Raw genomic sequence first — 14,938 nt, 5'->3', positions numbered from 1 at the left:
CCAAAAACATTCATTTCTTCCTTGGCTATCAACATTTATCTGTTGATAAAATTCACCATGTGCATTTATGAAAATCTGATTTATACAAGACTAAAAGCTTTCAATGGATTCTTTTTGGAGGAGTAACTGTGAAAAGGAATGTTTGCTTAGAGCACAAGTTGGGAAAACATATATAACCACGAAGAATATTACTGGAAGAAAAGAAAAAGGAACTACACCAGGTTCATTTCAAACTTTGATGCATCAGATTCAATCTGTGTTCCAGAAGGTATTTTAAATTGTCATAGGATATTTTTCCATCAGACATTTTCATATTTAGATAATACTTCCAACGTTTTAAAAGAACAGAGAGATGCTGTGGGAAAAAAATGAGAAACATCTTCACTCTGTTTCTAAATCCTAAACGATCACAACTCATAGGCGTGGGCAGAATTTTGTTTTGTTTTGTTTTTGTTTTCAATTGGTGGATAGTTCTGACATACAGTGTCACATTAGTTTCAGGTGTACAACATAGTGATAGGACAAGTTTATAGATTATGCTTTGCTCACAAGTTCAGCTACCATCTGTCACCTTCCAATGTTATTACAATACCATTGACTATATTCCCTGTACTGTACGTTTTCTCCTCTTGACTTATTCATTCCATAACTGGAAGCCTGTCTCTCCCACTCCCATTCATTCATGTTGCCTATCCCTCCATCCTATTCCCTTTGGAAATTGTCTGTTCTGCTTTTGGTGTATTTGCTTGTTTATTCATTTGTTTTGTTTATAGATTCCACATATAAGTGAAATTATATGACATTTGTCTTTCTCCGTCTGACTTATTTCATTTAGCATAATACCCTCTAGGTCCATCCATGTTTTTGCAAATGTCAAGATCTCATCCTTTTTATGGCTGAGTAATATTCCATTGTCTATATCTATACAACTTCTTTATCCATTGATCTATCTATAGACGCTTGAGTCGCTTCCATGTCTTGGCTATTTTAAATAATGCTGCAGTACACATAGGGGTACATATCTTTTTGAATTAGTGTTTTCATTTTCTTTGGGTAAATACCCAGTAATGATATTACTGGCTCATATGGTGATTTATATTTTTAATATTTTGAGGAACCTCCATACTGTTTTCCACAGTGGCTGTACCAATTTACATTACATTCCCACCAACAGGGCATGAGGGTTCCTTTTTCTCCACATCCTTGCCAATACTTGTTATTTCTTGTCTTTTTGATTCTAACCATTCTGACTGGTGTGAGGTGATATCTCATTGTGGTTTTGATTTGCATTTCTCTGATGATTAGTGATATTGAGCATTTTTTCATGTATCTGTTGGCTGTCTATATGTCTTCTTTGGCAAAGTGTCTATTAAGAATCTCTGTCCATTTAAAATCAGATTACTTGCCTTTTTTTTTTTTTGCTGTTGAGTTATATGAGTTCTTTATATATTTGGATACTAACCCTTTATTGGATATATCATTTGCAAATATCTTCTTTAATTTAGTAGGTTGCCTTTTCATTTTGTTACTGGTTTCCTTTACTATGTGAAAGCTTTTTATTTTGGTGTAGACCCATATGTGTCTTCAAATTTTTTCAGTAATATGTTATAGTTTTCAGTGTATAGGTCTTTCACCTCCTTGGTTAAATTTATTCCTAGATATTTTATTCTTTTTTGATGCAGTGGTAAGTGGGATTGTTTTCTTAATTTGTCCTTCTGATAGTTATTAGTATATAGAAACACAGCTGATTTTTGTATGTTGATTTTGTATCCTGAAACTTCACTGAATTCAATTGTTAGTTTTAACAATTTTTTGGTTGAGTCTTTAGAGTTTTCATTATATTATCATGTCATATGCAAATAGTGACATTTTTACTAATTCCTTTCTGATTTGAATGCCTTACTTTTTTTTTCCTTGCCTAATTGCTCTGGTTAGGACTTCCATCCAATTTTGTTCTTGATTTTAGTAATTTGAGTCACCTCAAATGCTCTTTTCTTCTTGATATTTTGTTTGGAACATATTCCTCTCTTTCTTCATTTTTCTTGCCTGTGTGTGTTGCCTTTTATTGCATTAGATAAAGCAGCCACCTCTCCCATTTTTGAAGGAGTGACCTCATGTAGGGGATGAACCTTATCATTTAACCTTGCCCTACCTTGTAGTTGTCTCTCAAATCTTTGTGATTATCTAAGTAGCCTACTTTGTTCTTAGTGGCTCCCAGTAGTTGAGGGTGTGCCAACTGTTCCAAAGGGGAAGATCTCAATCAGCACCTAGATGCAGCTGATTGGAAGATAGACTCTCAGGAAGTAGCTTTTAAAGTGCAAATATACCTGTTTCAGGGAGGACTGGAAGATGGTCATTTCTGTCTGCTCCCTCTGCGCTGAGCTCTGACATGATAGCCAGTTAAGAACTGTTTTTTGTTTGCTACCATCCCTTCAAACACATGAACACAAGCTCTGCTGGCCACTAGAACCAAGGTGTCAAGGGATGTTTCCTCTTCGTGGCAGCCAAAAAGATGGGCACCAGACATGTGCAATAGTGTCTGCATTTTAATGCAAATATATGCAAAGAAAGATTATAAAATTTCTTCTTCATCCTCTCCCCATTCTCCTCCCATTACTACTATTTACACTTAGTGTGTATCTTTTTAGTCCTTAACACACACAGACATTAAAAAAAAATAAAGGTACTTTGATTTCCAATTCCACTATCTTTTCATTTCACTAATATTAGTCTCTTCTTTTTTTCCAAAAAGAATAATTACCATCTTTTTAAGATAAACATATTGGTCTAACAACCAGAGTAAATATAGCCCTTGGTATACAGAAATAGATTTTGAGTTTCAAATGTCTGAACTTGCTAGACTACTCATGTAAAACTCTTACTACACTTCATGTTATGGGGGGCTTATAAAATACTGTACTGAGTTGAGTGGTGGCCTCCAAAAGATTATGTCCATGTCCTAAGTCCTGGAACCTGTGAATGTTATCTTTTTTTTTTTTTTTAAAGGGTCTTTGTAGGTGTAAATAATTTAAGGATCTTGGGATGAGGAGATCATCCTGGAATAACTGGGTGGGTTCTAAATTCAATGACAAAAGTTTTTTTAAGAGAGACACCCAGAGGAGAAGGCACACACAAAGGACAAGACAATGTGAAGGCAGAGGTAGAGAATGGAGTAGCGTGGCCACAAGCCAAGGGAGCCAAGGGATGCTGGGCACCACCGGAAGGTGCAAGAGGCAAGGAACGATTCTTCCTTAGAGCCTCTAGAGAGAGTGCAGCTCTGCTGACATTTTGATTTTGGACTCCTGGCTTTCAGAACTGTAAGAGAATAAATTTCTTGTTTTAGGCCACCTAGTTTATGGTAATTTGTAACAGCAGTTGCAGGAAACTAATATAATATACTCCCATCATCTAGAAATAGAAGAAACTAACACAATTGACTAATAATGTCACTCTCAAGTAAACAACACTAACAACTTTTATTGTTATAAAACAATATCCCCAAATTATAATTCTGATAAGCTTTTATTTGGAGTTTTACAATTACTTGACTATACCACTGGAACTAAAAGATTTATTTCTGTATTAATAAGAAAGACTTGTTAAATAGCACCAACAAAATATCAAAATAACATTAAGACTTAAAGATAGACATTTGGAATTGGATTCCAATTAAACTCATAAAGTGGAAGCAATTTATTAATGAGATTTATATTTTTACATGTATGTTTATAAAATACTACCTTTAGAATTATAAATCTATCAAGTTTCTATTTAAACTATTATATAGTTTCCTTGACTAAGAGCAGGAAAATCAAAAAGAAAAACATTCAAAATTATTTTAGAAGGACAAAAAAATTCTTGCTCTATGTTTGAGTTATTTTATTGGACTTGTTAAAATCAGCAAATTTACTGTAATTACACTATTTACAGTATAATAAAATGGAAGTGACTTACAAGATTCACATTACAATAATCACTATACTAAGAATTATAATTCTATCAGATTTCCATTTAAGCAGTTGTATATTTACTTAGGAAATAGTGATAAAATTAAAAGAAAAAAATAAAAATTAATTTATGAGTCACAACAGAACACCTTTCTGTGATCCTGGATCTTTAGAAGTAGGCTTATTGGAAGGTTAGATCAACTCACTTCTATTTTCAGTTTATAGGACAAAAGACAAAATGCAGTGCTGGTGGAGAGACATTTTTTGTTGCCAGTGGATGGTGTCCTGGGATAGGGAAATCACTTGGTGGGGAGGATTCTTGGGAAGGTCCATACTAGCTTTCCAGGGGAGACTAAGGGAGAGGAGGTCTTCTTTTCAGGAATTGTCCCTTGACAGTTTCTGCAGCATCTTATCTCTGACTGAAGGATGTGGTGGAGGAAGAGAATCTGGACCAGCTGTGTCCCATTCAGGTAGGAGCAGTGAATCAGGCATGCTTAAATGACCAAGACTACCTGTGGTGTCATTTCTACTGAAGATTCCATTTCTGAAGATGGGCCTCTATGTTATCAAATGAAGGCATAGTAAAACTTACAAGTTCTGTTGTTTCTGAGAGTAGGGAGCACCAGGAAAAGTTCTGCATTGAACTTATAGAGGAATTGCTTGATCCAGGATAGAGTTGGCCTGATGGAAGGATCCTTTTCCTGTGGTTCTGTTCCCATGAGGATGATGTCACTGGATCACTGAACAATCCAAGCTATATTAGTTTGGTATGGTTGCCAAAACAAGATACTCCCATTGGGTGGTTTAAACAATACAAATGTATTTTTCTCATAGTTTTTGAGGCTAGAAGTCCAAGGTCAAGGTATTGTCAGGTTCAGATTCTTTTGAGACCTCTCTCCTTGGCTTGCATATGACTGCCTTCACATTGTGTTTCTCATTGTCTTTCCTCTGTGCATGCGTGCCCCTGGTATCTCTTTGTGTGTCCAAATTTCCTCTTCTTATAAGGACATCGATTAGATTGGATTGATGGCTTTATTCGAACTTAATCACCTCTTTATTTATTTATTTTTTTTAAAGATTTTATTTATTTATTTGACAGAGAGAGACACAGCCAGAGAGGGAACACAAGCAGGGGGAGTGGGAGAGGGAGAAGCAGGCTTCCCGCCGAGCAGGGAGCCCAACGTGGGACTCGATCCCAGGACCCTGAGATCATGACCTGAGCCGAAGGCAGACGCTTAACGACTGAGCCACCCAGGCACCCTTTAATCACCTCTTTAAAGGCCCTCCTTCCAAATACAGTCACATTCTGAGGGACTGAAGTCTTAGGACTTCAACATGTAATTTGGGGGCATTATAATTCAGGCCATAACACCCACCTAATGGTACTCCTTCTTTGATGATCTGGTAATCCAGGGAGTTCTGTAGATCCTGATTCATGGTGAGACTATTTTTCAATTCTACTCAGCACCAAGATTCAAGATAAGCAATTTTGTTCTGGGGATCAGGGATGGCTAGTATAGCAGATGCTATATTGCCTTGCTTAGATTCTAAAGGCCTTGTCAGTACTGTGTTTTCTGGTTGACTTCAGCTGCCAATACTAGATGAGGGCTCTCCATGCTATGGAAAGCTTTTTCCTTGTGAGCATGGCAGGTTGGACATGCTGAGGAATTAACAACTCCTAGGAGTTGCTTTCAACTAATGACAGAGAAATAAGTATGTCAATATTTCAGCTTCTTTGGCCTTCAGGTAGGATAATTCTGATGCATGTATTTTAAATCATTTTCTAGATATTCCCCAAATGATTAAACTCCATTTATTCACTATGATATTTCGTTTGATAATGCGTCCTTCATTGACTGTCTTATTTTCCCTATCTCACATCCTCCCCCACCCCTTGTTTACTGCAACTCCTGAATAAATATTTGCATTTGATTATTTTCTTTAGGTCTGCTTGTGGATGGTGGAGAATCCCAAAATAAGGAAATTTATACCAGAAATTGTTCTAGAAGGCAGATCTTCAAGATGGATTCTAGAATTAGATCTCTTAACATTGAGACTCCATTGCTAGTTTTAGGTAGGGTGGACTTAAACTCTGGCATGTTGTAGCATTACAATCACTAAAACTTTTATTGTGGGGACTTGGGATGGGATGAGGTACAGAGTGATGCACTCACTGTCTTATGCAGTATCTCTGGAATTTGAGAAATGTTGGTATTGGTAATTTTTAGGACTATGGATTTAGTCACTTGCTGTTAAATGGGCATTGATGTGCTGAAAAAAGAAAACCACACACTCAAACTAGCCAGTCATGAACCATGGGTATTGTGTGAAAGTTAGAAAATCTCTTTGACAGTATTTAAGGATGCTCTCATTTTCTAAAGCTAGAGGATAGACTGTACTGAAAATTAGGCCCAGGATTCTGATTCTCCTATACTAGAATTACAAAGAAGGCTGAATAACAGCTCTGGCAAGTCTCTTTCTAAAAGTAGGAACCCAGCTTTTTTGCAGTGGGTTTGCCCCCAGAACACAGGTGTTGTGAAAACCACCACTCAACCTAAACCAAAATGGGAAAGGAAAAGACTCACATCAACATCATCGTCATTGGACACGTAGATTCGGGTAAGTCTACCACTACTGGTCATCTGATCTACAAATGTGGTGGGATCGTCAAATGAACTATCAAAAAATTGGAAAAGGGGGTGCCTGGGTGACTCAGTCATTAAGCATCTGCCTTCGGCGCAGGTCATGATCCCAGGGTCCTGGGATCGAGCCCCGCATAGGGCTCCCTGCTCCGTGGGAAGCCTGCTTCTTCCTCTCCCACTCCCCCTGCTTGTGTTCCCTCTCTTGCTGTGTCTCTCTCTGTCAAATAAATAAATAAAATCTTAAAAAAAAAAAAAGAAAAATTGGAGAAGGAGGCTGCTGAGATGGGAAAGGGCTCCTTCAAGTATGCCTGGGTCTTGGATAAACTGAAAGCTGAATGTGAACGTGGTATCACCATTTATATCTCCCTGTGGAAATTAGGGACCAGCAAGTATTATGTGACCATCATTGATGCCCAGGACACAGAGACTTTATCAAAAACATGATTACAGGCACATCTCAGCCTGACTGTGCTGTCCTGATTGTGGCTGCTGGTATTGGTGAATTTGAAGCTGCTATCTCCAAGAATGGGCAGATCCATGAGCATGCCCTTCTGGCTTACACACTGGGTGTAAAACAACTAATTGTTGTGTTAACAAAATGGATTCCACTGAGCCACCCTACAGCCAGAAGAGATATGAGGAAATTGTTAAGAAAATTGGCTACAACCCAACACAGTAGCATTTGTGCCAATTTCTGGTTGGAATGGTGACAACATGCTGGAGCCAAGTGCTAACATGCCTTGGTTCAAGGGATGGAAAGTCACCCGTAAAGATGGGCCAGTGGAACCACACTGCTTGAAGCTCTGGATTGCATTCTGCCACCAACTCGTCCAACTGACAAGCCCTTGTGTCTGCCTCTCCAGGACGTCTACAAAATTGGTGGTATTGATACTGTCCCTATGGGCCGAGTAGAGACTGGTGTTCTTAAACCTGGCATGGTGGTCACCTTTGCTCCAGTCAATGTTACAATTGAAGTAAAGTCTGTTGAAATGCACTATGAAGCTTTGAGTGAGGCTCTTCCTGGGGACAATGTGGGCTTCAGTGTCAAGGATGTAACTGTCAAAGATGTTCATGGTGGCAGTGTGGCTGTTGACAGCAAAAATGACCCACCAATGGAAGCAGCTGGCTTCACGGCTCAGGTGATTATCCTGAACCATCCAGGCCAAATCAGTGCTGGATATGCACCTGTGCTGGATTGTCACACAGCTCACATTGCTTGCAAGTTTGCTGAGCTGAAGAAGATAGATCGTCGTTCTGGAAAAAAGCTATAAGATGGTCCCAAGTTCTTGAAATCTGGTGATGCTGCCATTGTTGATATGGTTCCTGGAAAGCCTATGTGGGTTGAGAGCTTCTCTGACTATCCTCCTCTGGGCCATTTTGCTGTTCGTGACATGAGTCAGACGGTTGCTGTGGGTGTCATCAAAGCAATAGACAAGAAGGCAGCTGGAGCTGGCAAGGTCACCAAGTCTGCCCAGAAAGCTCAGAAGGCTAAATGAATATTATCCCCAATACCTGCCACCCCAGTCTTAATCAGAGGTGGAAGAACTGTCTCAGAAATGTTTGTGTCAATTGGCCATTTAAGTTTAACAGTAAAAGACTGGTTAATGATAACAATGCATTGTAAAACCTTCAGAAGGAAAGGAGAATGTTTTGTGGACCATTTGTTTTTTGTGTTTGTGTGGCAGTTTTAAGTAATTAGTTTTTAAAATCAGCACTTTTTAATGGAAACAACTTGACCAAAAATCTGTCACAGAATTTTGAGACCCATTAAAACAAAAGTTTAATGGGAAAAAAAAATTAATAATAAAATAAAATTAGGAACCCAGAAAGAGTGGGACCCTGATATCTAGAATAGATTGACTTGAGAATATTGAACTTCTTTAAGATCTTCATGAATTCATGGACTTGAAGAAGTAGCCTACTGAATTTCTCTTTAAGATATCCTTGAACTCCTGGGTCTGCAGAAATTACTCTTTTTATAAGAGGATAGCAGTCACTTCCACTCCCCATTCTGCCTTGCCTGGACATCATGCAGAGTCTTCACCTGGGGCAGATGTTTCGCAAGATAATATGCTTGCAAGTATATTTACCTCAAGATTTGCTCAGAGTGCCCCTAAAGTATGTAAGCCAATAACTAGTCTCAACCTCAGCATGGCCCAACTGGGGAAGTACTATCTCTGACTGGGAAGAAAAGTACTATTCACCAGATGAGTTGCAGGACCTGGCTAAAAATATATTATCAGGAAAATGTGCCTAGAAATCAGTCTTGAGAATGCTGCACCAGGAATTAAAAAATATGTCTGGATAAAGGAGAGTTTACTGATATGAATGTTCTCACATGGCTCAGGATTTAGCATCCTGGCAAGGACACCAGGAATCAGTTATAATCTTCTATTTGGATAACAGAGATTCTGGAACTGCTTTGGCAAAGTACTGAAGGAGGAGTCAAGAGACTTAGAGAGGTGGGCATGTTAGAATGGATTTACAGTCCTTGCTTTACATGGTACTGATATGCATGAATTTCAGTTACCATAGTTCTGCTAAATACCAGTGCTCCAACCACAGAGTTCAAATTTCAGTTATCAAGATATATTAACTGTGAGTAATTGCATAAAGTACACACTTTTATGCTAGCTCTTCAATGCACAGAGCACTTCATAAATAACAGATGCACATCATGATCAAGGACTGTGTCATTTTTTTTCTTTTTTCTTTTTTTTTTAAAGATTTTATTTATTTATTTGAGAGAGAATGAGAGAGAGAGAGAGAGCATGAGAGGGGAGGGTCAGAGGGAGAAGCAGACTCCCTGCCGAGCAGAGAGCCCGATGCGGGACTTGATCCCGGGACTCCAGGATCATGACCTGAGCCGAAGGCAGTCGCTTAACCAACTGAGCCACCCAGATGCCCTCATTTTTTTTTTCAAAATCTGTAGGTAATTGGTCACTGAACATCTGTTACTCAATTTACATACAGATGGCAAATGTGTAGTTGTGTTGTCTCTTTATCGCCAGTAAGAAAGCCATGTAACATTTTGTAAAAATGGATAATTGAAAGAGGGAATTGGCCACCACAAAGTACAGGAAAGAAACTAAAGTGATAATGCAAGAAGTGAAATTCTAATTGAATGTAAGTGGGGTTATAGAAGAAATAGCTGACTATGGGAATATTGACACTGCTGCTGTTTAAGAGATTCCAGACTTGTCATGATGAGCACTGAGTATTGTATAGAATTGTTGAGCCACTTTATATTGTATATCTGAAACAAATATAACACTATATGTTAACTATACTGGAATTAAAATAAAACAATTACAAAAAGAGAGATTCCAGTTGTGCAGAGGAACTTAGTGAAGGCAAAAGTGGTCATGACAAAAAAGATGAAAATAACTCAGAGAAAGTGATGCTAATGGAAAGCAGAAAGGATAAGATGCTAGAAGCTGATTCAAATTTAGGAAGTAGTATGACAGAATGTGACCTTATTTGGTGAGAGGTTATTAAGTTGAAATATGACCAGTGTCTTTATAAAAAGGGATTTTGAATGCAGAGTCAGACAGGGAGAAGAAGATGGCTGCAAGCCAAGGAGAGAGGTTTGAAACAGATCTTTTCTTCATAGCCCTTAGAAGGAACCAAACCTACCAACACCTTCATCATGAATTTCTAGCCTCCAGAATGATGAGTCAATACATTTGTGTAGTTGAAGCCACCCAGTTTGTGGTACTTTGTTATGAGAGCTCTAGCAAACTAATGCAGACTCATAAATGAAGTCATAAATGGAGTCCTGGCCTGAGTCCACCTCTTAGTGAGTACAAAGGCTTCTGTGGTCATTTCCTAGTCCTTCAATTCATACTCATGATGAACCTATTTAGTAGCTCCTAGAACCCTTGCACTGGCTACCTGATCTGTAGAATGAGAGCAGCCATGGTAGGAAAGGCCAAGTGGAAGCCCTTGAACTTTCTTTACCTTCTTCCCAACCAAGACAGAAAATCAGGAGAAATGCTGAATCCCAGATGGAATGTCAGAGATAAAAAAAACACCCTCAAAATATGTTTCAGGTGGCCATAATCACTAGTCTTGTTTCTGGAAGAAAAACAACAGATGGATCAGAGCAGATGATGTAGACCTCTGAAAACTTAACCAAGTAACATACTCAATTCCAGCTCTGTGCTGGATGTGTATCTTCACCAGAACAGATCAATACAGTCTCTTACCTTTGGTGGGTAGCAAATGATCTGGAGAATATGTTCTTTTCATTCCCTGCTAGAAAAATGGGTCAGAGGCAGGTCACATTAATTTGAAAGAGATAAAAGTATGCATTCATGAACCTGTTCAAAGTTATGTTAGCTCTCCTACTCTCAGTAACAACATAGGGTAAAGGCAACTTGATTATCTGAACATTTTGCAGAAAACTCATGTTGCTCTACCATTTTTATGACATCATGTTAATCAGAGAGGCCATAAGTAATCTAGATGCCTTGGTAAGACACATGCCATAGTGGGGGAGACAAATTTTACAAAAATTTAAGGGCCTGTGAAAGTTTTAGAAGTTTTGTGGTCTAGGTATGACAAGACATCCCCACCAAGGTAAAAAATCTATCATACTTTCCATTTCCTAACAGTGAGGAAAATGCACAGTACTTGAAAGGCTGGGTGGTTAGGGATCTGGGAGGAGTGAGATTGGAAGATCAGTTAAAATGAGATTTGGGAAAGAGGAATGTGGATTGATGAATAGGGATGGGCACAAAGTATGTGGATTTTTATCTCACAGCAGTACTTACCATCAGAGAAGACACTGAGTAGAAGAAAATGATGATTATTCTAGGAGAAGTTAGTGAGCCTCTCTTCTTGGTCATTCCAGCATGTGCATAATGGGCTCAGGAATGGAGTAGTCTTGTGGTAGGAATGCAGTTGACACATCAGCCCAACAACAAAGGCTCTCTCTTACTAAGGCTAATCTGGCTATCACCATTGTGGAAGGTTCAAATTGTCAGCAGTAGAAACTGATGCTGAGCTGTTGGTATGGTCATGTTGGTATAGGGTGAAGACACCGAAGCTAGAGGAAGCAGCCATTTATCCTTACTGGATTGATGCATATTCCAGTTATTAGTGTCCTTTCTCTGCCCCGGTGCCTTAGTCAGCACTGTCGTCTGAGGGGTCAAAGTGTCTGACTTATAGTATGTCATATTTTTTTTAACAAAAGGACTGATTTATGGTAAAGAGTAAGTACATATATGTGGGATCTACTGCTCCTACTCTCTATCTCCCAGAAGCTCCTAATCTGAATGTTGAAAAGGCCACTTAAAGGTAAAGCAAAGGCATCTTCTTGGAGTTGTCAGATGCTATCTTTAAAGATATATTCCTTGAACCAGTACATACTGCTATATATTTCCCTTAGATTGAATACATGGATCCAAGGCATGGAAGCAGAAGCTGCCCTTATACCATTACTCCAAGTGACCCACTTGGGAGAAAGTATGCTTTCTATTCCTACAACTTCAAGATTTGTAGGATTTGAGGTCTGGGTTCCCAGGAACAAAGTAACATTCCACTAATCTTCAAGTTAGAGCACCTGCCTAGTCATTTGGGGTTCCTCATATGAATAGACTAGAAGGAAAAGAAGGGTTAGTATGTTGACAGGAGTGATTGACCTTGATTATTATAAGGAGGTAGGATTGCTGCTACATAATGGGAACAGTGAGAAACATGTCTGGAACTAGGAGATTTACTTGGATTTCCCTTCAAACCCAGTGATTACTGTAAATAGGAAATTACAGGAGCAGTATCCTGATAAAGTTAGGTAGCCAGAGGTGCAGATTTCTCAGGTGTGAAGGTATGGGTTACCCCACTGAGCAGCCAACTTGGAAGAGCAGAAATGCTATTCAAGAGTGAGAAGAATCTAGAATGTGTTTTAGAAAAGAGAGATGATGAATATTGGTTGTGGCCTTGGGGCCAACTGCAATAGCCAGCCAAAACAGTAGGTTATACCAATATTAAGCTGTAATTTTTTTTTCTTTTTAAATCAGAATTGTGACTGGGTACCACTTAGAAGAAACAGTAACTAGACAAAGTGAAATTAATATGAGGATAGAGTACATCTGATTAGTGCAAGGGATGGGCTATAGTAGATAGAGTCAGTTCCCCATCCATATCTCTGGGAAATCCTGCTCATTTATAACTGCTAATATCTGAATCTATGACTAAGGCTCTTTTTTTTTCTGCAGCTGTGGAGAGCTGCCTGTACACATGACAGACTAGAAATGCCAATGAATGAACAATTTCTAGAGGGTAGCCCTCAATTAGTGACTCTCATAAGTAGGCATATGAAAACTTGAGCTCCCCTTCCTCTTTCCTAGAGCTGGACAATTCTGAGGTGTATTTTTTGCATGCATTCTCAGAATTTTCTTGTGGGACTAAGCTTTAACTGTTCAGTGTGGTAACTTGGTGTCATAATAGTGCATTTATGAGATGCTTTCCTTTCCCAATATTAATTTTTCATTCTTTACCAGTGTTGCTTTTGCTTTCCAACTAAACTACTGTCATTCGAATTCCTATTTCAGGGCCTGCTTCTGGGAGAATCCTAAATAAGACCATTCCTGAAACCTTAATATATTTACTAATTGCTTTATCATACATGGAGTAGTTACAAATTATACCAGTATTGCTAACAATAAACCTCGTGAGACCATTTTAAGATTTCTTTGCATTATAGTTGTCCTTAGCCAATACTATGCTTCTGATGTAAAATCAGAATACTATGTTAAAAAAGATACATGCTGTTTGAATTAAAACACATTAACTCAACATTTCTAGTTGTCAGAATTGATGGTGGGAGGGAGACTGTATTTTTTTAGGCAACCATTTTGCCAGGAAGTTCAATGACATGATATTTCAATTATCTACTGTTTGTTTTCTAGTCGAAGGAGACTGCCAGAAGTCAAATGAGGAAAGAGCAGGAGGTGGAGGGAGTGAGGAGGGGGAGGCAGGGAAACAAGGATCACAACACCCAGAGTTGGGACTTGACAACAGTCCTGTGAGTCACATCAGCCTTTTAACATAAAAAATTTAGGGCTACAGAAATAACAGTCGGTTAGTTAAAAACCCAAATCAAAACTTCACTGCCATTTTTTTTTTTTTTTGTTACATGGCTGACCACATTTAAAGATGAATGAAAATATACAAAAGAACCAGCATAAAGACTATAATAAAAATGGAAAAGAACAAAACAAAATGGAGATGGAGAATATTTCTTAAAAGAGGGGTTTTCCAGGATAACAGAACAAGAATTTACTCAGACATAAGAATTCTCTTCAACTTACAGAAATCAATATTCTCTTTCTATACTAGCAAAAACCAACAAAATAAGACAATAGGCTATAATAAGTCATTTGCAAAAGGAAAACAATAAAGCTGTATAATATAGGAATTAACCTAACAAAGAATTAAAAGAGAAAAATCTTAGAACTTGATTGAAAGACATAGAAAATATCTAAATAAATGAAGATATATGCCTGTCTGTCTATATCTATCATCTATCTATCTATCTATCTATCTATCTATCCATCCTGTCATTTATTTGTCTATCCACACATACAGACTTAAGAGTAAACATATCAACTTTTTCCAAATTAATATATAAATTCAATGCATTTCCAGGAAATTGCCTCAATTGTGGGCCCTACTGAAAGTGCAAGTTTTAGGCAGCCATTTGTATCGTATGACTCCCAGTGCCTGCAACACTCCCTATACTAAAGCTACCATTAGAATAATACCTCAGATCAAAGAGAATGTAAATGTCTACCAATAAACATCTCATGATATGTTATTTGTAGTTAAGAATGAATCCTCACAGAGACAAAGCTTTGATGACCCTGTGCAGTGTTGATTCAGTGCTCTCATTTTCAGGAATATTGTCTCTAGTGTTAAGCGGGGTATGGCTGTATTTGACGTAGGAAATGTGAGGACAGGAGATAGTTGTGGGAAGGATGCATGTGGAGAAGCTAAGAAGTAGAGTCAGATACACATGGAAAAAAGAGATACAGAGTTTACACAATGATCTATCATGTCAAAACTAAAGTGAGGATGAAAAAAAGCTGAAACCATGAAGTAGTAAACATAATACAAAATGAAGGAATGGATAAGCCAGTAGTGTAGCAGGAGATAACTCAGAAAATTGAAAGCCAGAGGAGAGAGAACCTGAGAGACAAAATAATTGGTTCCTACAGATTTATTAGTTCCTGGCTGCTTATCAGTTAACAGTTGTAGTTCTAGACCTTATATATCCTTACAATAAGCTCAGTTTTACTTAGGGTGGCCTGAGTGTCTCTCTTACCCTTTCTTTTTCAAAGAAATAAT

At 38.2% G+C, this 14,938-nt stretch overlaps 1 pseudogene; it reads left to right on the top strand.

Annotated features, from left to right (window-relative positions):
• Positions 1-6,511: 6,511 nt before the first annotated feature.
• LOC116631705 lies at positions 6,512-8,171 on the top strand (annotated as a pseudogene).
• Positions 8,172-14,938: the final 6,767 nt, after the last annotated feature.

The sequence above is a fragment of the Phoca vitulina genome, unplaced genomic scaffold (assembly GCF_004348235.1).
Source record: "Phoca vitulina isolate PV1807 unplaced genomic scaffold, GSC_HSeal_1.0 scaffold5, whole genome shotgun sequence".
Taxonomy (NCBI): Eukaryota; Metazoa; Chordata; class Mammalia; order Carnivora; family Phocidae; genus Phoca; species Phoca vitulina.
Note: the sequence above shows the minus strand (reverse complement) of the source record. Positions and strands in the feature narration are given on the sequence as shown.